The following is a 26,547-nucleotide window of genomic DNA, read 5'->3' as shown; positions in this document are numbered from 1 at the left end:
ATTATTTTCTCTATCATGTGTTAATGTAAAACTGCATGTTGAGATAAATATGTATGTAAAAGTAATTTTGCAAGTTAGAGTGAAAGAGACTGAGAGTCTGTGAGGAGAAAATCATGGAGGAAATTTTGGTGGCCACATGAAAACAACAGTTACTATGTTTTACTATGTGTTATTCCACGTGCAGTGTAAATCACAGTAACCCTTGTTTTACTTGGTGAATGAGCTACAATATCATATGAATGTATTTTCATGAATTAGAAATTAATCCTAAGTTTTTATTGTTGCTCCAAGCTTACTCTGAGTTTTTTGTTGCCATGAGTGTGTTAGAGTTCTATAGTCATAGGATTCATAATTTTGAATTGGCTAAGGTTAAGCCTTTTAATATTGTACATACCTTTGCTTTCTGCAAATGTTTTCCATATTAAAAATTAAAAAATGTAAAGAGGGTATGTCTTAAAATAAATATCAAAGGACAAAAAGAATAAGAAAAGATCAAAAAATGAAAATATATGAAGCCCAAAAACAAAAACAAATCATAAAAGTGTGCAAGTCTAGATACCACTACTATTTTACTGCTTCTGCAAATAATGATTATGTGTAGCTTGTTTAAAATACCATAATCCATGGTAGTCAAACTCCTTAATCTTAACTATTTCATGCTTTGAATTTTATTTTTATAGTTAGAGAACAAAATCTGACCAAACAGTTTAATCTTGGAAGACCATTAGATAGGTAGAGAAAACAAAGGAGGTCATTGGCTTAATCTGAGCTGTTGGAAAATATATGGTTAGAAGTAGATAGTTTGTTTTATAAAAGAAAAGGAATGATAAGGGTCTGCTAGCCTAAATGCACCCAAATAAGTGAAGCACAAATATTAGGGTAAGTAATGGGTCAGTAGAAGAAAGGTTGTTGCAGTATTAAAGTTCATTGGACAAATCATGCTTAATCATATCTTTCAATGTGTATGAATAGTTAAAAAAGCAAAAACAATGGTTCACAAGATGATTTAATTAACTCCCCCTCATTCATTTCATCCCTATACTTACTAATTTCTCCATCTACAAGTATGTTCTAGTACTAAAAATCCTTCAAGTGATAAAAGCTTAGAGCATTTCTCCGACTTTTGGTGGGATCAGACCCTCGGCTTAATGAATTATGGACATCAAATGTTAGAATTCCCTTCATAAAATTCATTTTCCTTCATTACCCTAATAAAACCTCTTTTCCTAATGTTAAACTCCATTTGCCTATGTAAAGTAGACAACCCCCTGTTAAAATCCATTTCATTCAAAATACCCACAAAAATATTTTATCCTAAGTACAAAGTGTATGTGAATAAAATGCACAAATATTACATTATGCTTAGTGGTATGTTCAGTCTGCACATTAATTTCATATTAATTTCTAACATAATTATATAATTCCCAATATACCTTTTCCCGTATATGAAATAAATCCCGTATATAAATATCCCAACCTTTAGTTTAGTTATAAACTATATTTTTATCCCATACCCCCGACAAAACCCTCTTAACTCACCAATTCTCAGTAAAGTTGAAATAATCCCTTCATAAAACCCTACCCGATCATTTAATCCCATGATTAACTCGTAAATAATCCCAAACCACCAAGGATTAAATCCCCGGCGCCCCCGACACCTTTCCCCATTTCATCTGTGCACATCTGTCACCTGATTGTTGTTCAATCATTAGTGCCCAAATCCAACAGTCCACAGCCATATCGAGCTCACCCGATGTCTGACCATTACCCACCCGATAAAGTCATTTTGCTTGGGCCCCCATCTGCTACGTGTCAAGTGGTAACATAGATCAGGTGACCTCGCCAAAATACCACCTCCTCCATAAAAGCAGTGTGATGGCTTGGGAAACCACATCCTCGCCCAACCCGAAAAACCGCCCACTGTTCATTTGTAATTTACCCGCCAAAAAGTGACCATTGTTCAATAAAAAGTTTGAGAAGCCCTTTTTTTCCTTTCTCACTCATTTTCTTTGTAAACCTCTGCAAACCATTGTGACACCTGCAAACACTGAAATCACCAATTGACCTCAATTTCACTCCTTAAGAAGTTGCGGAGACCACATTCAAGCTTTCAGTCCATACCAGAGCCCATTCAAGCTTCTATAGTTTCATAGAACACAAATTTCAAGTTATTTCACCAAAATTCCAGGTACTTGAAGAAAAATTACCAGACATCCTTTCAATTTGAAAATGTTCAGTCTTTATAGTGTTTTAATTAAGTAAAGTTAATTGAAATCACTCAAATATTAAAGAGTGTGCCTGACCTAAATACCCAAAACCCTTCTAAAAGTTTCCAAATTTCTTGCAAATCTCTGATTTAAACCTATATAAGTCAAATTCAAATCCACAAAAACTAAATTATGGTTGCCCCTATCACCATGCATGTTAGACCAGTCACGACCCCCCATTTGGACCTTGACCACCTTCCCGATTTTCAAATCAAAGACACAAGTGCCTATATACTCTTGCTCAAAATTCATTGTTTGAGTAAATGAAAAAAATCTAAACCACACTTATGGCATTGGCCTTTGGGAGTCAAGTTTTCCCGAATACCAGTTTCCACAAGTACATATCTTTCTAGAGATTGTCCATATGTTCCATGCCTATTGTGTTCCCAGTGAGAGAGCTATAATGTCCCTAAACCAAAAGGTCTTGTTTACTATTACAGTCGAGTCAATCAATGAGATGTTGCAAGTCGAACCAGGTCCAAGCCTGACCCCACTCTCCATTGGGGATTTGTTAGACCAATACACCAAATTGATTCCATCTAGACTAGACCAAATTTTCCAGTCTTTCATTGGAGAAGAGCAACACATTCCTACAGATGCCCCTCCATATGTTTCTGCCATTTTCTCTGAAAGGGAAAAACAAATTGTAACCATGATCTCATGTATTCTAGGCTAAACCATAGATGAATTTGTTGATGAGCTCATCCTAGCCTTCATGTCCATTTTTACTCCAGGAAAGCCTCCTGATACTTTGCATACTTATGCCCAGTTCATAGCTGAAATGATGCATGAAAAATTTACCCGAATGCACAATGAGAGGGTATTCAAGTACTCATATGTACTTTACCTTATGTTTTTATACTATCAGTCAGACAGATTTCCCTTCACCATCCAGAAGCTGGATACTAACGGCCAGCCCAGGTCTATTATATTTTGGACACCACTATTCCATAGGTTTTCATCACCATACACCTACATAGATTTCATTGACTCTTTTGTCCATCTAGTCATGACTGGGCTAATAGGAAGTCCTCCACCCAGAATAAGCCAAGAAATAAAAAGAGTCCTCTAGTTTTCCAATCAATGTAAGGTGGGAGATTGGTACCTTTACTAAAATGACATTGAAATAAGAATTTATGGTTGCCAGCTTGCCCCATAAAAACTGCCCAAATACCTCCCCATGAGGTTATTTGCTAGGCCATTTCATTTACAAAAGTAGAGAGGCAGGAGAGGAAGCAAATCAAATTCTGCAGCAAATGAAGTTTAAGAGTAGTTTCATGTGGAGGTATGACCCTCAAGGGTTTATAATCAAACTAAGAAAGAAGTTCAAATTGGGACCTTACATTCATCACCCTGTACCAGAAATATAGATATATGCCAATCAATTTGAGTGGTTTGAAAACACTCTTATAGGCATGGATAATACCAATGTAGATGTTGAAAATACCTTGATTGATTTAGAGAGACAACTTGATGAAAGCTAATTTCTACAAGTACTAGAGCAAGAAATAACCATGAAAACCCCTCTTGTTTTGCAGACTCCTCAAAATGAGGAAAATAATCCCAAAAGGAACAGACAGGAAGCCTCCAGCTCAGGTATGGACATTCCCAATGTATAGTATGAAGCTTGCCAGAGCAAAAGGCATAGGCTCAATCCTATTTCAAAACAGGAAGACACAGAAGGCTCAGTAGAAATAATTGATGCATAGTTAGACATGAGCAAGGGTACAACTCCATCTGGAGAAACACAGGAGCCATATACATCACAAATTCAAATGTCAGAAAGGCATATCAGTCTATAAGTCTCCTCATTTCATAAACCTGTTGATAGAGATAGGGACATTGAAGACAGGTTCAAGGAAATTAAAATGAGAAATGAGAAACTGAAGGCACAATCCTATGCACAGTATCTCAAGCTTACACCCCCTAATCAAAGTAGGTTGATGTCAGCTTTTGACATCAATGAAGGAAAGATGCAAATGTCCTTCATAAAGCCAACTGTTCAATATCCAAGAACATCAACAGATTTGAAGAAGATAGATTTTGAGGTATTGGCAAGGGATATTCATCCAATTGACCAAATTGAAATTCACAAACAGACTGGAGAAATGATTTACTCCAATCTTACATGGAAATCCATAGTTGCCCATCAGTTGCAGAATTCATTGAATAACATTTCAGCCTAGTATCATTGGAAAAAGCCTCATTACATGCCAAAGACACCAGAATCAAGTCTTTGGAAGACTTAGTAATTGAATTGAGACATGATCCCAAAGCCATCAAGGCTACTAAGTAACTAATCAAAAAGAAGAATGAGGACATTGCAGCCCTCAAAGAAGTAGTTGGAAATGCCTCAACTACAGCAACCCCAGACACAAGAAGTATTGGAGAGCCAAACCAAGCATGAAGAGTTGATGGACTTAGTCCTTAAACTAAATGATCAGTTGAGGGAGACAAAAAAATAATTGGAGAACTTAATCCAATTAAAACAAGCTGATTTGGGAACTACTTCAGTTAATGTCATCCCAGCAGTTACCACGACTGTTCATTCCACATTGGCAGCCGCATTGGCTCCTACAACTCCAATGGCCATAAGGCAACTGGTTTCTATAGCATCGACATCAGCAGCAGGTACATCAGATGATGAAGTAGCAAAATTGGTTAAAGCTATGGAAGAGATGTCCATACAAGCCACATAGATGAATAAGATCAAAGAGAAAGTGACAAGCTTGGAAACTGATTACAAGCTTGCCAAAACCATGCACAAAGAAGAAGTGAAAAAGGTTACCAAGCCGAGTGAAAGATTGAAAGCCTTGTAAAATGACTTGACACTGAAAGAACCCCTTGGGTAGGCTAAGGAACAACTATGGGCCAATATAATTGACTTTGTCAATGATATTTAGCCATCTATTCAGGTGATTTTTGAGCAAGTATATTTGATAAAACTAGCTACATAGGCCATTCAGAAAGTGAAAGCAGAATTAGGAAAAATGCCTGAGGAGGCTACCAGAATTATCCAATTCCTTAACAGTAAGAACAAGTATGACCTTTAGGAATTGGAAATAGAGGCCATAACAGAGACAATTTTGGAGGTCAGAAGGGTCCTCTCCAAGAGGAACTTAATGCAAAACTTGGAGGATAAGTAGCAAAATATGCAGATAGCCACTGACAGATTTATGGCTAAGTTCCAAATTTTGACAAAGAAGGGATTATCCAATCCCTTAGTAATAAATGACAAGCTCATGACACAGGATGATTACAACAAGAAAATTAGAGAGGTAGCAAAGGAGCAGGTAAACTCATCATCAATGAAAGCAATGCCTATGGGCAAAGTACTCTACCAAACATTTGAAAACTTGTTTTACCTCCACCATGAGGTAAAACACTTGTTTATCAATAACCCTACTTTTTCCAAATAAAGAGACGCAGATGAAGTATATAGAAAGATGCTAAAAATCCAATTAGCTGATGTTGAAACATGGGAAAAATTAACTGATTTACTATAGAAATATGTAGTAAAAAGGTTAATGAACAGTAAAATGAAAACATCATGGTGAAAGGATGAAGACAGATCATCAGATTTAAAGTGTATCAAAGTCAAAGTGTATCAAATGAAAGCCTAAAGTGGATGAAGCTTCTAGCATGAAAGATCAAACGCTAAAGAAACATAAAGGGAAAAAAATAAAGCATAAAAGGCAGCAGTACGAAAATAAAAGGGAAAACATGAGACAGTTTCAGCTGTCTCTATATTCTTGCAAGAAGATATTATTCTTTCCTAGATTAAATCTCGAATTAGTTTGAGATATTTTGTAATAAGATTTTTGTATAAATACTTCACAATTCGAAGTACGTAGCGTGGATTCTATTAGACATTTCTATAGACTTTTTGATCAAGAAGACCCAGAAGGTTATTATATCAGTTGATGAGCCAGCAAGCTGGATTGATAAATAAATATCATAATTTTGCAAGGATTCATGTGTTGAGTGAATTTAAAACAAGTATTTTCATTTTTCTTAAAGTCATTCATAACCTTAAATGTGTTTTTCAATCTAAATGTTATAACTAGAATAATATTTCAGAACTTGTTTAATCACACTTTGTCTTAACAGTTAAGAATTTTAATGTTTTCTTCTGATATTTAAATTAAAGAATTCTTAATTTCTCTTTGGTTTAGATTGATTTCATTAAAAATCTCGGTTAAAGGATTCTTAACTGCCCTTTGATCTTGATTATCCCTTCCTTCCTCATTCATTATCTGGGTCTGAGAACCCTTAACTGATCTCTCACCCCGAGTGAAACCCTTTCACCCCTCTGTCTCAAATATCTAAAATACACTCTGCTATCTTTCCCTTGGAACATCCCCTTTACTGAATTAATCCATTCTTGCTTCCTTATTAGTTGACTCCATAGTCCAATGGTCTAAAAGACATCAATTTATCCATTTGTCTAAGCAGTTCCGACCACCCAATCTCAAATACAAATCAAACACCCCTTGAACAATCATAACTAGCCTAAAAGCATCTTAACTAAAACAAAGTTAAATTTTAAAGAGAGCCCTCTCTGAGCATCAGGAAGGCTAGGTCCTGATCTCCAAAAGCAGATAGTGGTTACCTTTGGTTTTTCTTTCTTCTTACCTCAAAAGAATTACTAGAGCAATAACATTTATGGCGACCATACTGGAGACTTCAATCCTCAGTCTCATAAAACTTTAAGGAAACCTTAAATTAAATCTTGAGCCCCTTAAGTTCGTTACCTAAAGTAAGTTTTCAAAAAATTTCATAAAAATAGTTTAAAAACTTAAAATTCTGGCTCCTAAAAAGATTCACTATACTAGGGCCAACCTAGATCCAAACCTTGCAACTATAGTGGATGACCCAGAAAGAATTTTAAGACAACCTAAAACAACAAAAACTCAAGCCAGTAGTAGCAAGTTAGTTAGATCCAATTCACTCCCTGAGGAGTTGTCAACTTTAGAGGACATCCCTTTTAATTTGTCATTTGACCTATCTCTATTTAGAACTAAATCTGAAATAGATATCCACAAAACAACCTTAGACCCTGAGTTTACTCAACTCATTGAATAAAAAAGGGTTATCCATCCAAATATAGGTTAAGTTTGTCTTGCACGCTTTTGACAAGTTAGAAGCCTTGACCCCTATATTGACTAGCAATATAGATAGTGCTTAACTTCAACAATTTGTTAAGCTAGATGCCCTTATTGCTGTTGCCGCTCAAATTTTTGCACAGTCTTCACTCATTGTAAATCCACCTTCCTTTACCAGAACTTCATCAATTGTATCAACCACAATCCAATCACCTAAATCACTTATTAATCAGTCATCTTCATCATCGTCTAGTCCACCTCCATCAGTTTCAAGCCATTTCTCAACCACTACAACTTCACCCCCAATTCAGACCAGAATCACAACAGTGGCAAATAGATATGCTCCTCTTGTTTTACCTACCCAACTCCATGCCATGCCTTCAGATTATCAGAGTAAGATCTTCTTGTTTGATGCTACTGGTCATTAGACTACCCAACAACATGTAAACACGATGTCTTACTTTTTTGAATTGCATGAAATAGATGAGGCAGATGTCCAAATGAGATTGTTTGCCCAAACTTTAACAGGGGATGTCAAGAAATGGTTCAAAGCCTTTCCTGCCAACCATATAGCAGACTTAGAAAATTTTCAAATGTTATTCATTGATAGGTGGGAGAGAAAGAAAAACCCATTCAAATACTTTCTGAATATGACAATATTAAAAGATCTCCCAACGAGTCAGTTTAGGACTATTTTACTAGGTTTAATAATATCTATAATGCAATTCCAGCCAACATTAAGCCCCCACCTAACCTAGCATTAATTAAGTTCCCTAATAGTTTTGATGCTGAAATTTCATATCGGCTAAGGGAAAGAAATCCTTAAACACTTGAACAAATGTAGAGTAATGTTGTCAGTGTAGAGGCCAACTTGTTAGCTAAGAAAGCACGAATGAGGAATGAAAAGAAAGTTGTATTTAAAGAAGAAGCTTCAACTTCAGATGGAAAAGTAGATGTTTTACCTAAAAGTTTAGAAAGAATCATGGATAGGTTAGATAACATGGATAGGAAAAACCAATGGGAGAACCAACAACAACAAACCCCAATAAGAAACCCAAATTTTAGGAAGAACCCTAATAATACAAAAAATTCTACACTAGAACAACAAATTAGGCCCCCCTTCCAAGAAAACTATGTTGAGGATTCACAGAACCAAGAAGCAGAGGATGATACCTAGATTAACTTACTAGAAAGCACACAGGAAGACACTATTTTTCTTACCCAAGAAGAACAAGAGTTATATATGCTTCAGTAGTTACAGTTAGAATCTGGTGAATATTTTGATTTTAAGAAGGGATATGAGTTAGCTATATATGAGGTACATAAACAATATAGCTTGAGAAGTAAGAAGAAATATGAGACTCCCATTAAAAGATCCATCCAAACCCAGACTAAGTTAGTAAAAGAAGCTCCAATTAACAAAGTCTTGCAGATTATCCCTAGGGGAACACCTGAAACTTCAACCCATAGGATTGTAGATACAACCTCCACTGAAACCCAAACCGAAACAATTACTAAAAACAATGAAAATGAAAGAAATCAAGGCAAAACAATAGAAACACAAACTGAAATGCCTACTACTTAGAAACATAATAATGACACTCAAACTGCACACATTAAGAAAGATTTGAATCAAACAAACAAACCTCGGCTCCCTTTCAATATTAAAAATAAAATAGCTAAATTAAATATATCAGTTCCTTTGATCGAACTGGTAAATAATCAATCTTATAGGTCATAGATAACTGAGACTTTGAACATAGGAGAGGGAGGGGATTCTGTTAATTTGACTGATGACCAGCCTGAATTGTTGTTTGGTCCTGAGGCCAATGGAATTCATCAGCAAGGGGGAGTTCCTCCTTTTTACATCAGCCTAAACATTCATGATAAAATTTTTCATAATGCTATGTTGGACTCAGGGGCATCCCACAATCTAATGCCAAAGGCAATAATGGAAAGACTGAACCTAGACATTACCAAGCCTTATAAAGATTTGTTTTCTTTTGACTCCAGCTAGGTTAAATGCCTAGGTATAATCAAAGACTTATGTCTGACTCTTGTCTAGTGCCTTGCAAAGAGCATTCTAATGGACATTGTAGTTACAGACATCCCACTAAAATATGGAATGCTACTATCTCACTCATGGGGAGAAAAACTGCAGGGATCCTTGCAATTGGATATGTCTTATGCCACCATATCTGTTTTTGGCCAACTAAGAAAATTATATACGGAAACCATGATGAAGTACATGGTTAGTAGTGAGGAAAAGCCACAAAAATTTCCCATATACTCTGTGCATTCAGATATAGACTCCTTAATTTTATATAATGTAGAAAGTGATAACAAGGAAATCACAACCAAAGATGTTAAATACAAAACAGCTGACAGTGAAAACATTTTCCATGAGTCACTTTGGCACTTAGAATTTGATGGATCTGTCAATAGGTTAGTGGCTGGTGTAGGAGTGTGGATCCATAATATGGAGAATAATCATGTTGAGGGACATGCTTTCATATTGAACTTCAAATGTACCGATAACATGGTTGAATATGAATCCTTGATTCTAGTGTTACAATTGGTTAGGAAATTGGGAGCCAAAAGAGTTTCCATCATGAGAGACTCAGAGCTGATTATCAAATAGACTAGTGATGAATATTCTGTGAACAACCCTAGGCTTGATAGATATAGAGATATTGTTCTAGACTTGATCAAGGAGCTCCTGGAATCAAATTTTGTTTCCATTCCTCGAAAACAAAACATTCAGGTCCACAGTTTTGCTACCTTTGCTAGTACTTGTAAACTACCATTTCAACCAAACTACCAGTACACTGCAGAAGTCATACATAGACCTGTTATACCAGATAATCTCAAGTATTGGCAGATTTTCTCCTAGGACTCTCAGATCTATGATTTCATCAACAATGAAGGTGAATTTTGGAATTGAAAGATAGATATTGACATTACGGTAGACAATAATCTAGAAAATAGCTTAGATGTAAATATTTTTGATGTACATAAACCAAATAAATTTACTAAAGTAGAAATAGATAGTTTAGAAAATGTAGAAATAGATGAAATAATGGATGATGATCATGAGATTTTGAATTTGAAAAATATTTTTTTTCCTAAAGGATTAGTACCTTTATAGGATTTGTTTTACTCTAATGATGTAGCCAAGAAACCCAAGATGGAATCTATCAGAGCTAACATATAAGAGGTCAATATAGGAACTGAAGATAATCCGTAACTCATTAAGATATCTAAAGCCTTAACCCTAGAGGAAAAGGTCAAATATATAAATCTATTTAAGGAGTTCCAGGATGTATTTGCCTGGAATTATGAAGACTTAAAATATTATGACACCAGCATAAACCAACACAAAATACCTTTAAAAGAAGACCATAAACCTTTCAAATAGAAACTTAGGAGGATAAACCTAGTTCTCATGCCATCCATAGAGAAAGAGGATAAAAGAATGTTTGATGCCCAAATAATAGCCCCCATTAGATACTCAGACTAGATTTCAAACCTAGTTACAACTAGAAAAAAACAAGTGAAATTAGACTTTGTGTGGATTTCAGAAATTTAAACAAGGTCTCTTTAAAAGACAACTATCCCTTACCAAAAATGGACCATATATTGCAAAGGGTGTGGGCTAATCTAGAATATCAATGTTGGATGGATTCTCTAGGTATAACCAGATGTTAGTTCAACCTGAGGACCAAGCCAAAACTGTGTTTACTACTCCTTTGGGTACCTTCATGTATTTGAAGATGCTCTTTGGATTAATGAATGCAGGTGGCACATTTAAAAGAGCTATGGATATAGCTTTTGCCAACAAAATCCATGATTTCTTAGTAGTATACCAGGATGACATCACAGTTTTCTCTAAATCTGACAATGAACACTTAGACCACCTCAGAAGAGTATTTATCAAATGCATAAAATTTGGGATTTTTTTAAATCCTAAAAGGACACTTTTCAGTCTTGAAGAGGGAAAGATGTTAGGAAACATCATATCTAAAGATGGGATTAGGATATACCCTGCTAGAATAGAAGCCATTTTGACCATATCCCATCCCCGAAACATAAAAGAGCTACAATCATTTCTAGGTAAGATTAATTTTCTTAGGAGATTTATATCAAATCGAGCATAATTGATTAGGGAGTTAAACAACATGCTAATAAATGATTCAACAATTAAATGGACATTGGAGGCCAAAAAATCCTTTAAAGCTATCAAGGAAGCCTTAACCAAGACTCCAGTCCTGATTAGTCCCGACTTTAACATGATTTTATCATTTTTTTCTTTTGCTTCAGAACACACCATTGCAGTAGTCTTGCTGCAAAAGAATAATCAAGGATATGAACAACCAATAGCATTCTTTAGTAAATCCTTAAGAGATGCCACACTCAAATACAATATCATGGAAAGACAAGATTTAGTTTTGGTTAAGGCTATCAAATATTTCAGAGTATACATTCTGTACTCTCACATTATTGCTTATGTTCCAGACTTTGTAGTTAAGGACATTTTGACTCAAAATGGGCCCGAAGGGAAAAGAGACAAATGGATTGCCACAATATTGGAATATGACATAGAGTAAAACCCACCAAGCTCATCAAAGGCCAAGGTTTAGCAAAACTCATGGATGAATCAAACTGTTAGGCCCTTTATATCAACTTCATGAGTGCCCTTTATGATCAGGAGGAGATGGCAACTCCACAGATCAGTGAACCTTTTACTGATTAACCATGGTATGCAGATATTACATTTGTATTACTGAACTTACAAGCTCCTCCTGGATTGACAAGAACTAAAGCTAGATTCTTAAAAATGAAGTCATTGAGATATTGTGTTATAGATAATGCATTGTTTTGGAAAGACAATAGTGGTATTCTTTTAACTTGTTTACTGAAAGATGAAGCTGACAAGATTTTACAAGAATTTCATGCGGGGGATTGTGGAGGACACTTGTACTGGAAAGGTACTACTGACAAAATTTTTAGGTTTGGTTTCCATTGGCCCACTTTGTTTGTAGATGTTAAGAAACATGTGACCTCATGTCATAAATGCTAGATTTCTGAGGGAAAGAGAAATTTTTTATCCTTGCCTCTTAAACCAATTTCCACTGAGATGCCATTTCAACAATGGGGGTTAGACTTCATTGGCGAAATACACCCAACATCCTCAGCTTAGCACAAGTGGATACTAACAACCACAGACTATTTCACCAAATGGATAGAGGCCATACCTTCTAGGAAAGCCATAGACACTGTCATAATCACATTCCTAGAGAGTAATATCCTTTCAATATTTGGATGTCCCCAGAATCTCATTACTAATAATGCAACAGCCTTTAAATCCAAAAGAATGATAGATTTTTGTAACAAATAACATATCACCCTTGGCCATTCCACAGCCTATTACTCTCAAGGTAATCGATTATCTAAGTCATCCAACAAAGGTCTAGTCAATATTAGCAAAAAGTCGGTGGAGGATAACAAAAAGACATGGAACAAGAAGTTAGTCAATGCCTTATGGGCAGATAGATTGACTACTAAGAAGTCCATTAGAACATCACCCTATCAGCTGGTTTATGGGATGGATGTATCAGTTGGTTTATGGGATGGACGCAATTTTCCCATCATCATTGGGAGTGCCAGTCATGAATATCCTCCAGGAATTACAGGTGGAACCAAATGATATTCAGAGAAGAATAACTAAAACCATTCACCTGCAACAAACTAGAGAAGAAGTATATATAAAATCATAGATAATTTAGGAAAAGATTAAAAAAGTCTTTGATAAAAAGACTAAAGAAGATGATTTTCACATAGGAGACAAAGTCCTTAAGTGGGATTCAAGGAGAGAAGGCAAAGGTGAGCATGGAAAATTTAATTTTCTATGGCAGGGGCCTTATGTCATTTATGGCTATAGAGGCAACAATTCCTTTTTCTTGAGAAATATAGATGGATCAGATCTACCAGGAGGAACTATTAATGGTAGGATGTTGAAGCATTACTTTTCCATTGACTTATAATAGTTCACTTTACTTTGCATCATTGTACATAACATTGCAGAGTGTAGTTTGGATTGGAATGTAATCCTTTGAAGTTGAAGCCCGGAGAGAAGGCCCTAAGCTTTAAAGGATTCACTCTCATAAGTATCAATAATGCAGACTGATAGATGGACAGTTCAAAGGGTAACTTCAGCCACAATTCAAAGGCTACTGATCTTCTTAGTTCTTAACATTTCTCCAAAAAATGCCATCCCCATGTGGAGCCACTGTTAGAGTCCTATAGTGATAGGATTCATAATTTTGAATTGGCTAAGGTTAAGCCTTGTAATATTATACATACATTTGCTTTCTGCAAATGTTTTCCATATTAAAAATTAAAAAATGTAAAGAGGGTATGTCCTAAATGAAATATCAAAGGACAAAAAGAATAACAAAAGATAAAAAAAATGAAAACATATGAACTCCAAAAACAAAAATAGATCATGAAAGTGTGCAAGTCTAAATGGCACTACTATTTTACTACTTCTGCAAATAATGATTATGTGTAACTTGTTTAAAATAATATAATCCATGGTAGTCAAACTGCTTAATCGTGACTATTTCATGCTTTGAATTTTATGTTTATAGCTAGAAAGTAAAATCTGATCAAACAATTTAATCTTGGCAGATCATTAGATAGGTAGAGAAAACAAAGGAGCTCATCAACTTAATTTGAGCCCTTGGAAGATATATGGTTAGAAACAGATAGTTTGTTTTATAAAAGAAAAAGAACGATAAGGGTCTGCTAGCCTAAATGCACCGAAATAAGTGAAGAAAAAATGTTTGGGTAAGTAATGGATAAGTAGAAGAAAGGTTGCTGAAGTATTAAAGTTGATTGGACAAAAGCAATTAATCATGCTTAATCATATCTTTCAATGTGCATGAACAGTTAAGAAAGCAAAAGCAATGGTTTACAAGTTGATTTAATTAACTCCCCCTCATTCATTTCATCCCTATACTTACTAATTTCCCCATCTACAAGTATGTTCTAGTACTAGAAATCCTTCAAGTCATAAAGGCTCAGAGCATTTCTATGGCTTTTGGTGGGATCAGACCCTTGCCTTAATGACTTATGGGCATTAAGTGTCAGAATTCCCTTCATAAAATTCAATTTCCTTCATTACCCTAATAAAACCCGTTTTCCTAAGGTTAAACTCTATTTTCCTATGAAAAGTAGATAACCCCATTTTAAAATCCATTTCATTCAAAATACCCACAAAAGGATTTTATCCTAAGTATAAAGTGTATGTGAATAAAATGCAAAAATATTACATTATGCTTAGTGGTATGTTCACTCCGCACATTGATTTCATATTAATTTCTAACATAATTATATAACTCTCGATATACGTTTCCTCTATATTAAATAAATCCCGTATATAAATATCCCAACCCTTAGTTTAGTTATAAACTATATTTCTATCTCATACCCTTGACAAAACCCTCTTAACTCATCAATTCTTGGTAAAGTTGAGATAATCCCTTCATAAAACCCCGCTTGATCATTTAATCCCATGATTAACGTGTAAATAATCCCAAACCACCAAGGATTAAAGCCATGAGCCCCACCTTAAACCTTTTCCCATTTCATTCATGCACATTCGATTGTCATTCGATCATCAGCGCCTAAATCCAATGGTCCAGAGCCATATCGGATTCACCCGATGTCTGACTGTTACCTACTCGATAAAGTGGTTTTTCCCGGGCCCCCATCTGCTACGTGTCAAGCACTAACATAGATCAAGTGACCTCACCAAAATACCGCCTCCTCCATAAAAGCGGTGCGATGGCTTGGGAAACCACCTCCTCGCCCAACCCGAAAAACCGCCCACTGTTCATTTGTAATTTACCTGCCAAAAAGTGACCATTGTTCAATAAAAAGGCCGAGAAGCCATATTTCACCTTTTCAACTCATTCTCTTTGCAAACCTCTGCAAACCATTGCGACGCCTCCAAACATTGAAATCGCCAATTGACCTCAATTTCACTCCTGAAGAAGTTGTAGAGACCCCATTCAAGCTTTTAGTTCGTACCAGAGCCCATTCAACATTCTACATTGCAGAGAACACCAATTTCAAGTTATTTAACCCAAATTCTAGTTATCTGAAGAAAAATTACCAGACACCCTTTCAATTTGAAAATGATCAGTCTTTACAGCGTTTTAATTGAGTAAAATTAATTGAAATCACTTAAAGATTAAACAGTGCGCCTGACCTAAATACCAAAAACCCTTCTGAAAGTTTCTAAATTTCCTGCAAATCTCTGATATAAACCTGTATAAGTCAAATTCAAATCCACAAAAACTAAATTATGGCTGCCCCTATCACCATGGATGTCAGACTAGTCAAAACCCCCCATTTGGACCTTGACCACCTTTGCTATTTTCAAATCAAAGACACAAGTGCCTATACACTCTTGCTCAAAATTTATTGTTTGAGTAAGGACATATATCTAAACCACACTAATGACATTGACCTTTGGGAGTCCAATTTTCCCAAATACTAGTTTCCACAAGTACATACCTTTCCAGAGATTGTCCATATGTGCCATGCATGTTACGTTCCCAGTAAGAGAGCTATAATGTCCCTAGACCAAAAGGTCTTGTTCACTATTACAACTGAGTCAATCAATGAGATGTTGCAAGTCCAACCAGGTCCAAGCCTGACCCGACTCTCCATTGGGGATTTGTTAGCCCAATACACTAAATTGAGTCCATCTAGACTGGCCCAAATGTTCCAAAATTTCATTGTAGAAGAGCCACACATTCCTACAAATGCCCCTCCATATGTTTCTGCCATTTTCTCTGACAGGAGCAAACAAATTGTAACCATCATCTCATGTATTCTAGGCTATACCATAGATGAATTCGTTGATGATCTCATCCTGGCCTTCATGTTCATTTTAACCTCGGGAAAGCTTCTTGCTACTTTGTATAATTTTTCCCAGTTCATAGCTGAAAAGATGCATGAACAATTTACCAGAATGCACATTGAGAGAGTATTCAAGTACTCATCTGTACTTTACCAGATGTTTTTCTATTATCAGTTAGATAGATTTCCCTTCACCATCCAGAAGCTGGATACTAAAGGCCAGCCCAGGTCTGTCATATTTTGGACACCACTATTCCATAGGTTTTCATCACCATACACCTACACATATTTCATTGACTCTTTTGTCCATCCAGTCATGACCATGCTAATAGGAAGCCCTCCACCCAGAATAAGCCAAGATATCAAAAGAGTCCTCCAGTTGTCCAAGAAAAGTAAGGTGGTAGATTGGTACCTTTACCAAAATCACACCGAAATAAGAATTTATGGTTGTGAGCTTGCCCCATAAAAATAGCCAAAATACCTCCACATGAGGTTATTTGCTTTGGAATATTATAGGTAGATAATGAACTCTGATGACATCAACTTTGTCTCAGCCAAGAAAAAGAGTCAGTTAAAGGTCAAGAATCAGTCAGGCCCTTTCATTTGCAATAATAGAGAGGCAAGAGAGGAAGGAGATCAAATTCTACAACAAATGAAGTTTAAGAGTAGTTTCATGTGGAGGTATGACCCTCAAGGGTTCATAACCAAACTAAGAAAGAATGTCAAATCAGGACCTTAAATTCATCACCCTATACTAGAAATAGAGATATATGCCAATCAACATGAGTGGTTGGAAAACACTCTTATAGACAGGGATAATACCAATGTAGATGTTGAAAATACCTTGATTGATTTAGAGAGGCAGCTTGATGAAATATCATTTCTGTAGGTACCAGATCAGGAAAGAACCATGAACACCGCTCCTATTTTGTAGACTCATAAAAATGTGGAAAAGAATCCCAAAAGGAACAGAGAGGAAGCCTCCAGCTCAGGTATGGACATTCCCAATGTATAGTATGAACCTAGCCAGAGCAAAAGGCCTAGGCTCAATCATGTTTCGGAACAAGAAGACACAGAAGGCTCAATAGAAGTAACTGATGTTGAGTTAGACATGAGCAAGGGTACAACTCAATCTGGAGAAACACATGAGCCATCTACATCATAATTTCAAATTTTAGAAAGGCAGCTCAGTCTAGAAGTCTCCTCGTTTAATAAACCTAGTGATAGAGACAGGGAAATTAAGGACAAGTTCAAGTAAATTGAAATAAGAAATGAGAAACTGAAGGCACAATCCTATGTATAGTATCTCAAGCTTACACCCCTAATCAAAGTAGGTTGATGTCAGCTTTTGACATAAAGGAAGGAAATATGCAAATGTCCTTCATAAAGCCAACTGTACAACAACCAAGAACATCAACATATTTGAAGAAGATAGATTTTGAGGTATTGGTAAGGGATATTCATCTAATTGACCAAATTGAATTTCACAAATAGGATGGAGAAATGATTTACTCCACCCTTAGAGGGAAAGCCATAGCTACCCATTAGTTGCAGAATTCATTCAATAACATTTTGACCCACTATCAGTTGGAAAAATCCTCATCACAGGCCAAAGACACCAGAATCAAGTCTTTGGAAGACTTAGTAATTGAATTGGGACATGATCCCAAAGAAATCAAGGCTACTGAGCAACTAATAAAAAATAAGAATGAGGACATTGCAGTGCTAAAGAAGTAGTTGAAAATGCCTCAACTACAGCCCCCCTAGACACAAGAAGTCTTGGAGAGCTAAACGTAGCATGAAGAGTTGATAGAATTAGTCCTTAAACTAAATGATCAGTTGAGGGAGATAGAAAAATAATTGGATAGCTTAATCCAATTAAAACAAGCTGTTCTGGGCACTACTTCAGTGAATATCATCCCAGTAGTTACCACAGTTGTTCCTTCCACATTGGCAGCCGCATTGGCTCCTACAGCTCCAATGGCCATAGCACAATAGGTTTCTATAGCATCGACATCAGCAACAGGTACATGAGGTGATGAAGAAGCAAAATTGGTTAAATCTATGGAAGAGATGTCCATACAAGCTAGAGAGATGAATAAGCTCAAAGAGAAAGTGACAAGCTTGGAAACTAATTACAAGCTTGCCAAAATCATGCACAAAGAAGAAGTGCAAAAGGCTACCAGGATGAGTGAAAGATTGAAAGCTCTGGTAAAGGACTTGACAGTGAAAGAACCCCTTGGGTAGGCTAAGGAACAACTATGGGCCAATATCATTGACTCTGTCAGTGATATCTAGCCCTCTATTCAGGTGATTTTTGAGTAAGTAGATTTGATAAAACTAGCTATAGAGGCCATTAAAAAAGTGAAAGGAGAATTAGGACAAATGCCTAAGGACGCTGCCAGAATTATCTAATTCCTTAACAGTAAGAATAAGTATGAACTTCAGGAATTGGAAATAGAGGAGAGAACATAGATAATTTTTGAGGATAGAAGGGTCCTCTTCAAGAACTTAATGCAAAACTTGGAGGATAATTGTCAGAATATGCAGATAGCCATTGACATATTTATGGCTAAGTTCCAAATTTTGAAAGAGAATGGATTACCCAATCCCTTAGTAATAAATGAAAAGCTCATGACACATGATGATTACAACAAGAAAATCAGAGAGGTAGCAAAGGAGTAGGTAAATTCATCATCAATGAAAGAAATGCCTACAAGTAAAGTATTGATCGAAACATTTGAAAACTTATTTTACCTCCAACATGAGGTAAAACACCTGTTTATCAATAAACCTACTTTTTCCAAATACATAGAGGTAGATGAAGTATATAGAAAGATGCTAAAAATCCAATTACCTAATGTTGAAACATGGGAAAAATTAACTAATTTACTATAGAAATATGTAGTAAAAAGGTTAATGAACAGTAAAAGTAAAACAACATGGTAAAAGGATGAAGACAAATCATCAGAGTTAAAGTGTATGAGAGTCAAAGTGTATTAGATGAAAGCCTAAAGTGGATGAAGCTTCCAGTGTGAAAGATCAAACAACAAAGCAGCATAAAAGGGCTAAAAATCAAAGCATAAAAGCCAACAGTACCAAAATAAAAGGGACAGCATGAGACAGTTCAATAGTTGTCTCTATCTTCTTGCAAGGAGATATTATTCTTTCCTAGATCAAATCTCAAATTAGTTTGAGATATTTTGTAATAAACTTTTGTATAAATACTTCACAGTTCAAAGTATGTAGTGTGGATTCTATTAGACATTTATATAGAACTTTTAATCAAGAAGACACAAAAGGTAATTATATTAGTTGATGAGTCAGCAAGCTGGATTGATAAAAAAAGATTAGACTTTTCCAAGGATTAATGTGTTGAGCGAATTTCAGACAAGTATTTTCATGTGTTATTGTCATTTTTTAAAAGTTATTCATAACCTTAAATGTGTTTCTCAATCTAAATGTTGTAACTGGAATAATATTTCAGAACTTGTTTAATCACACTCTGTCTTAACAGTTAAGCATTTGAATGTCTTCTTCTGATATTTAAATTAAAGAATTCTTATTTTCTCTCTAGTTTCTATTTATTTCATTAATAATCCAACTTAAAGTATTCTTAACTACCCTTTGATCTTGATTACCTCTTCCTTCCTCATTCATTATTCGGCTTTGAGAACCCTTAACTACTCTCTCACCCCGAGTGAAACCCTTCCACCCCTCTATGTCAAATATCTGAAATAAACTCTACTATGTTGCCCTTGCAACATCCCCTTTACTGAATTAATCCAGTTCTTCTTCTCTATTAGTTGACTCCATAGCTGAGTTGTCTAAAAGACATCAGTTTATCCATCTGTCTAAGCAGTTCCCACCACCCAATCTCAAATACAAATCAAACACCCCTTGAATAATCATAACTAGCCTAAAACCATCTTAACTAAAACAAAGTTCAATTTTAAAGAGAGTACCCTCTCTGAGCATCAGGAAGGCTAGGTCTTGATCTCCAAAAGCGGATAGTGGTTACCTTTGGTTTTTCTTTCTTCTTACTTCAAAAGAATTACTAGAGCGATAACAGAGTTAATATTTTTTTTAAGCCTCTGTATAGCTGCGTGAAAGCAAGCTGCATGAAATCGAGCTACGTGAAATTAGCTTCGCGAAAGTCACCCATTTGCCTCTCTGTGTAAATTTTTCAATATGGTATCAGAGCGGGTTAAACTCTATTAATGTAAAAACAAGCGTTTTTACTAGTAGTTAATTTTTTTTTGAGGGAAAATTGTTTTTTAGTATATTTAACAGTAGGTAGAATGTTTTTTTTCTTATGCTAAGAAATGGAAACATCAAGCACAAGCTTGAATAATCCTCAAATACCTTAGTTTAATGGAAAAAATTATGATTATTTTACTATTACAATGAAGGTCCTATTTTCTTCTGAAGACATTTGGGATTTGGTGGAGAATGGTTTACAAGAACCATTAGATGTAGCAACATACAATGCCTTACCTCCAACAGAAAGAGATTTTTTAAGGGACAACGGGAAGAAGGATTCAAAAGCCCTGTTCTATATTTTCCAAGCAGTTCATGAAAGTATTTTCCCAAGGGTTTCAGCTGCAACGAAGTCCAAGCAAGCATGGGACACCCTCCAGACAACCTACCAAGGCATGGAAAAAGTCAAGATAGCAAAGCTGCAAATGTTGAGAAGAGACTTTGAAACACTTTGTATGAAAGAGTCTGAGAATGTAGACTCGTTTTTTACACATGTAAGTGAGCTGGTTACTCAAATCAGGTCTCATGGTGAGACACTTGAGGAAAGAAGAATAGTTGAGAAAGCTTTGAGAAGTTTTCCAATAAGGTTTGATGCCATTGTTGTGGCCATAGAAGAAACAAACGATCTCTTACAGTTCTCAGTGGATGAGCTTAATGCATCACTGGTTTCTCATGAACATAGACTAAATAGAGCAACAAGCTCCTCATTGGAGAATTCTTTCAAGACACAAGTATCATTTGGTCAAGGTCGAGGCAGATGTTGGGCATGGAATCCCCCCAAGGCATGTTTTGGGGCTTAAATCCCAAGTTTTGACCAAGTCTTTTGTAAAAGCTCTGTGAATTGTGGGCACGAAGCACGAGATTATGATAGAGTCACAGGGTTGTCCACAGACCATGGGATTATATAAATAGAGCAAGGCTCTAAGTGTAAAAGATAATGAAGAGAGGAACAAAGATGAGGTTGATAAGTCTAAGTGATTGAGTCGAAGCGTAAAGTGCGTCTGTGGGTTGTAGAGTAGGAGAAGGCTTTGCAACTAAGTGCACAGAGGTCTAGTAGTCCGCGGTTGAGTGCTTGGATGCCTGCAGCTGAGTGTGCAAGGCAGATCGAGTCTGTAACCATTAGGAAAATCAATAAAGAGAAGTTTTACTACATTTCTGTGTATCTTTTCCTGGTTTAATGCATGATTGGATATAATTTGCAAGTATACTGCTTCTTTACTAAGCAGACCTGTATGAATGTTTTATATAACTAATTATAACATAAGAAATTCAAGTAGGTGAAGGTAATTAAACTAGTACTCGAAGACAAGTAAGATCTCAGGTAATAGCGTAGAGCACAGTGCAACCCTTAGTTAGGGTTGTGCGAAGGCAGTGTATCAGGTCGTGAGGAATGAGAAAGTGCACGAAGCAACCTCCGCACAGGAACAAATAGTGGACCAGTCGAACCTCTCAAACATCTCCAAGGAGCAGAAACCTGGTTCTAGCACCCTTCCATACTACTTCAGATGAGACCTCAATCCACGCTCCGCAGACTGTTGCTGAAAGGGCCAGTAGTACCAGGATTTATTTGGCTAACTAACTCTAAACCTGGTTCAGGCCCCAACAAGCCAACAATGGAGGAAGATCATATGCTGGAGGAAGAGGAAGAAGCCCACAAAGAGGTGGAAGAGGCAGCCCTTCAAGCTCAAATGGAGGAGCCAACAATCAAAATCCAAGTCAAGACCCAAGCCAAAAACAACCACGAGGTCAGAGGTATGATAAATCTGAAGTTCAATGTCATTACTCTAAGAAGTATGGTCATTATGCAAATGAATTTAGAAAGAAGCAATATAACATTAGTAACAAACCAAGTGTAAATTTCACAAAGGAAAATCAGAACCATGATAGCATGTTTTTAGCTTGTAATGTAGCACAAGAAAAACAGAGTGATATATGGTATCTAGATTCAAGGTGTAGCAACCACATGTTATGAAACATAGAAATGTTTTCCAATCAAGATGAAACTGTGAAATATGAAGTGACATTAGGGACTGATAAAAAAGTCTTTGTCACAGGAAAAGGAAGAGTTAATATCCTAACAAAGAAGGGGGAGAATAAGTACATCTCAGATGTTTACTTTATCCCTGGTCTGAAGCATAACCTCATAATCATTGGAAAACTCATGCAAAAGGGCTATAATTTGTTTTGCAAGAATGACGTATGCACAACTTTGGATAGGCCTCCAAGCAAATAGTTGATTGCAAATATTCATATGATAAACAATAGAATGTTTCCCCTAAAATTAAAATCAGATTTGAAGGAAGACGGTGCACATGAAAAACTATCAATGAACTCACAAGAAGAGGGAAGAAAATATGCAGCTATCACACAAGTAAAATTTCAAGAAGAGGTCAAAGATGAAAATTGGTTATGGCATTTGAGATTTGGACATCTAAACTTTGGGGGTTTGAATTTTCTGGATAGGAAAGGCATGGTAAAGGGACTACTGCTCATAGAAAAACCAGACAACCTATGTGAAGGATATATCTTGGGTAAGAAACATAGAGAGAAATTCCAGCAGGAAAGTCAGTAAGGGAAAAGGCACATTTGGAGGTTGTCCACTTAGATTTATGTGGACCAATGCAGACACCATCAATTGGTAGAAGCCACTATGTATTGACGTTCATAGATGAATACAAAAGGAAGAAATGGGTCTATCTCCTCAAATAGAAAAGTGAAGTGTTTGAACGTTGTCACCAATACAAAGCTCTTTTTGAGAAGCAAAGTGGACACTACATCAAAGTCCTTAGGACTGAAAGAGGGGGCAAATACATCTCAAATGACTTCCTTTGATTTTGCAGGGAAGATGGAATTCACAAGCAATTTACAACAAGGTATACACCTCAGCAAAATGGTGTGGCAGAAAGGAAGAATATGACCATTATGGAAATGGCAAGGAGTATGATGAAGACAAAGCATTTTCCAAATGATTGTCGGGTTGAAGTTGTCACTTGTGAAACATATATCTTGAATAGATGTCCAACCAAAATCGTCCAGAAAATAGTTCCCGAAGAGGCATGGAGCGGAAGAAAGCATAGTGTCACTCACATGAGAGTTTTTGCATGTGTGGCGTATGCACATGTCCTGGATGAGTTGAGGAAGAAGTTGGACAACAAGTGGGAGAAATGTATATTTGTTGGATACAGTGATGAATCCAGGCCATACGAACTCTACAATCCATTAACCAAGAAGGTCATAGTCAACAAAGATGTGCAGTTTATAGAAGAGGAAGCATGGGATGGAAGTTTAGAAAAGACAGTCAATGTCAAAGCATGTATACCACATGAGGACAAAGAGGAATTAACAACAACAAGTAATTCCTCAACAGTGACTCCCTCTACTCCTATTCAAGTGCAACAAAGCAGGCAACAAGCAACACCATCAACAAATAATAGATTAGTGTCGTGCAACCAAGCAAGTGCTTCTCCAAGCACACCGCAAAGCACAACACCAAGTGACATGTCAAGCCCATCTTCAGCAAGCACAAGAAGACCAAAATTCAGAAATTTAAATGAAATTTATGAGCAAGATGAAGTTGATAGAAACGCTGGTCTAAATTCCTCATTTGCCTTGTTTTGTCATGTAGATGACTCAATCCATTTTGAAGATTCAGTCAAAGAAGAAAAATGGGTTGCGGCAATGGAGGAAGAAATAGAAGCAATACAAAGGAATTACACATGGTGTTAGTGAACCTTCAAAAAGGAAAACATGTCATTGGAGTGAAGTGGGTCTATAAGACCAAAAGAAACATTAAGTGAAAGATTGAAAGGCACAAAGTAAGGCTAGTGGTCAAAGGATACAAGTAGCAGTGTGGAAGAGATTATGTAGAGAAATTCGTGCCAGTCGCGAGGATGGAGAGAGTGCACGCAGTTGTAGCGATTGTCGTGGAACATAAATGGAAAGTGTATCAAATGGATGTAAAATAAACGTTCTTGAACAAAGTTCTGAAAGAGGAAGTGTTTGTTGGGAAACCTCCTAGTTATGAGGTAGAAGGCCAAGAAGACAAAGTGTATCGGTTGAGGAAAGCTCTTTATGGGTTGAAGCAAGCATCGCACACATGGTATAGCAGGATAGATGTCTACTTTTTTGGACAATGGTTTCGAAAAATGTGACAGTGAACCCACTGTTACACAAAAATATCGTCACCATGATTATTTGCAGTCAGTATGGGTCTATCATCACTTGTACTATCCTCCTAAGTAAGTCTCAGACCTCAGCTCTTCAAATCAAGATTTGGAAATGAGAGAAAGACATTAAAAATCAATGTAACTCTAGTTCCGCACTTTCTCTCATGGTCACTTGCGGTCCCGTACCTTCTGTGTACAAAAACTGTGGACCTGCCCGCTCTGTCCCTAATGTTGTAGGTGCGGACCCCTGTGAAAGTCAAAAGGCGCAAGTTTTATCTTAAAAACTCACTTTGGGTTAATTCTAGAGGTTTCTAGAAGGAATTTTGACGTGGATTGTTTGCTCTGAGGTGGTTCATGCATCCCAAAAGAGAAGGAGCTAATCCCTTGATGAGAGGAGCTATCCCTTTGAAGGAGGGCTTTATCCCTTTGAAAGAGGACCTAATAACCTCCCTCCATTGCACTATAAATACAGGCATTGGGCTGGTTGCTAGAGAGGTTAGAAGCTGAACATTTTTTAGGGTAAATGCTGGTGAAATAAAGACTTCCTAGTTGATCTTAAGAGGAGAGATCACACATCTTTTTGGCTTCATTGGGAAGTGAGTGAAACTTGTCAAAGTAGAGGAGACTTCTTGCTGGACCCTGGGAGGAGCTTGTACAACATCAAGGCAAAGGTTGTAAAGTTCTTCTTCTTTTGAATTAATATAATCAAACTCATTTTTCTCAACAAGTATCTTATGTTATTTGTTTCATGGATTCCTTGACTTTCATGTTAAATATGTTTTGTGCAATTGGCTTTACAGGTGCTATTTAATTGGTTTGCCTTGTTTGTGTTTGCAGATTCGCGAAAAGGATCTCATTTGGATCGAAGGAGCGAGGGCATCCACAAGCTTGCGTTGGACCTAAGGTAGGCCCTAAAAACACTTGTTTTCTATTGTTTATCAAAGCATATTTAGAGAAAGATAGTGTCTGGTTGGTTTTCTTGTCATTAGGTCTTCTTTAGATTCTAGGAAGGTCTATCTTGTCCGCAAGATCGAATTATTCCGTGTGACAAAATGGCGACTCCACTAGGGACTTGATTGTTTTCCTTGTTTTTACTTTGACCTGAGAAACTCTATTTTTGTTTCTGTTTTTGGCTTGTTGTGTGTAAAAGTGGGTAGAGTTTGTAGATCCAGGGTTATTTTTCGTTTTTCATAGCTTTGGGAGAGGACCGCACCCTAGCCGTTTGACACAGTGCGTACCTACCCGCAGCTTGGCTTTTAGCACAGAGCGGGACCGCACCTGTGCCAACTGTGGGCCTGCGGACCCTGTCAAAATTTTGAAAAACCCTACAATTTCCTCTGTTAGTCAGCTTAGTTTGTGTTTAGAAATTGTTATCCACTGCCCAAACCTACATATAACTTGTCAGAAGCTTTCCTTGGATTGATTTCGTTAGTGTTAGGGTTTTAGGTGAAATTCCTAGGAGTTTTGCTTGTTGGGTTTGTTTTTCATTTTGGTTGTGTAGTGGCTCTGAGCTTAGAAGCTGTAGGGACTTCAGATCACCTTAGTGTCTACTAGCCTTCTTATGAGTCTGACCATTTATGAAATCTCCCCTTGTTTGAGGAATCCGCTTTGAGTTTTCTCTTTACAAAACTTCGAAAAGCTTGTGTTTGAAAGTTTGGATTTTCATTTTCAAAAAGAAAACAAAATTGGTTGTTCTTGACTTATTTGTGATTTTGCATAAATTAGTCCTTAGCTTACATCTAGCTAAGTAAAACATCCTTAAAAAAGACTTTTAGTAGGCTTTGACTTCAAATAGGTTTTTATAGTTTGTAGCTCTCA

The sequence above is a fragment of the Pinus tabuliformis genome, chromosome 8 (genome assembly GCF_031772625.1).
Source record: "Pinus tabuliformis cultivar Carrire ecotype Pingquan chromosome 8, CPIR1, whole genome shotgun sequence".
NCBI classification, from domain to species: domain Eukaryota; kingdom Viridiplantae; phylum Streptophyta; class Pinopsida; order Pinales; family Pinaceae; genus Pinus; species Pinus tabuliformis.
The sequence above is the reverse complement of the archived record's forward strand: the minus strand, read 5'-3'. Positions refer to the sequence as shown.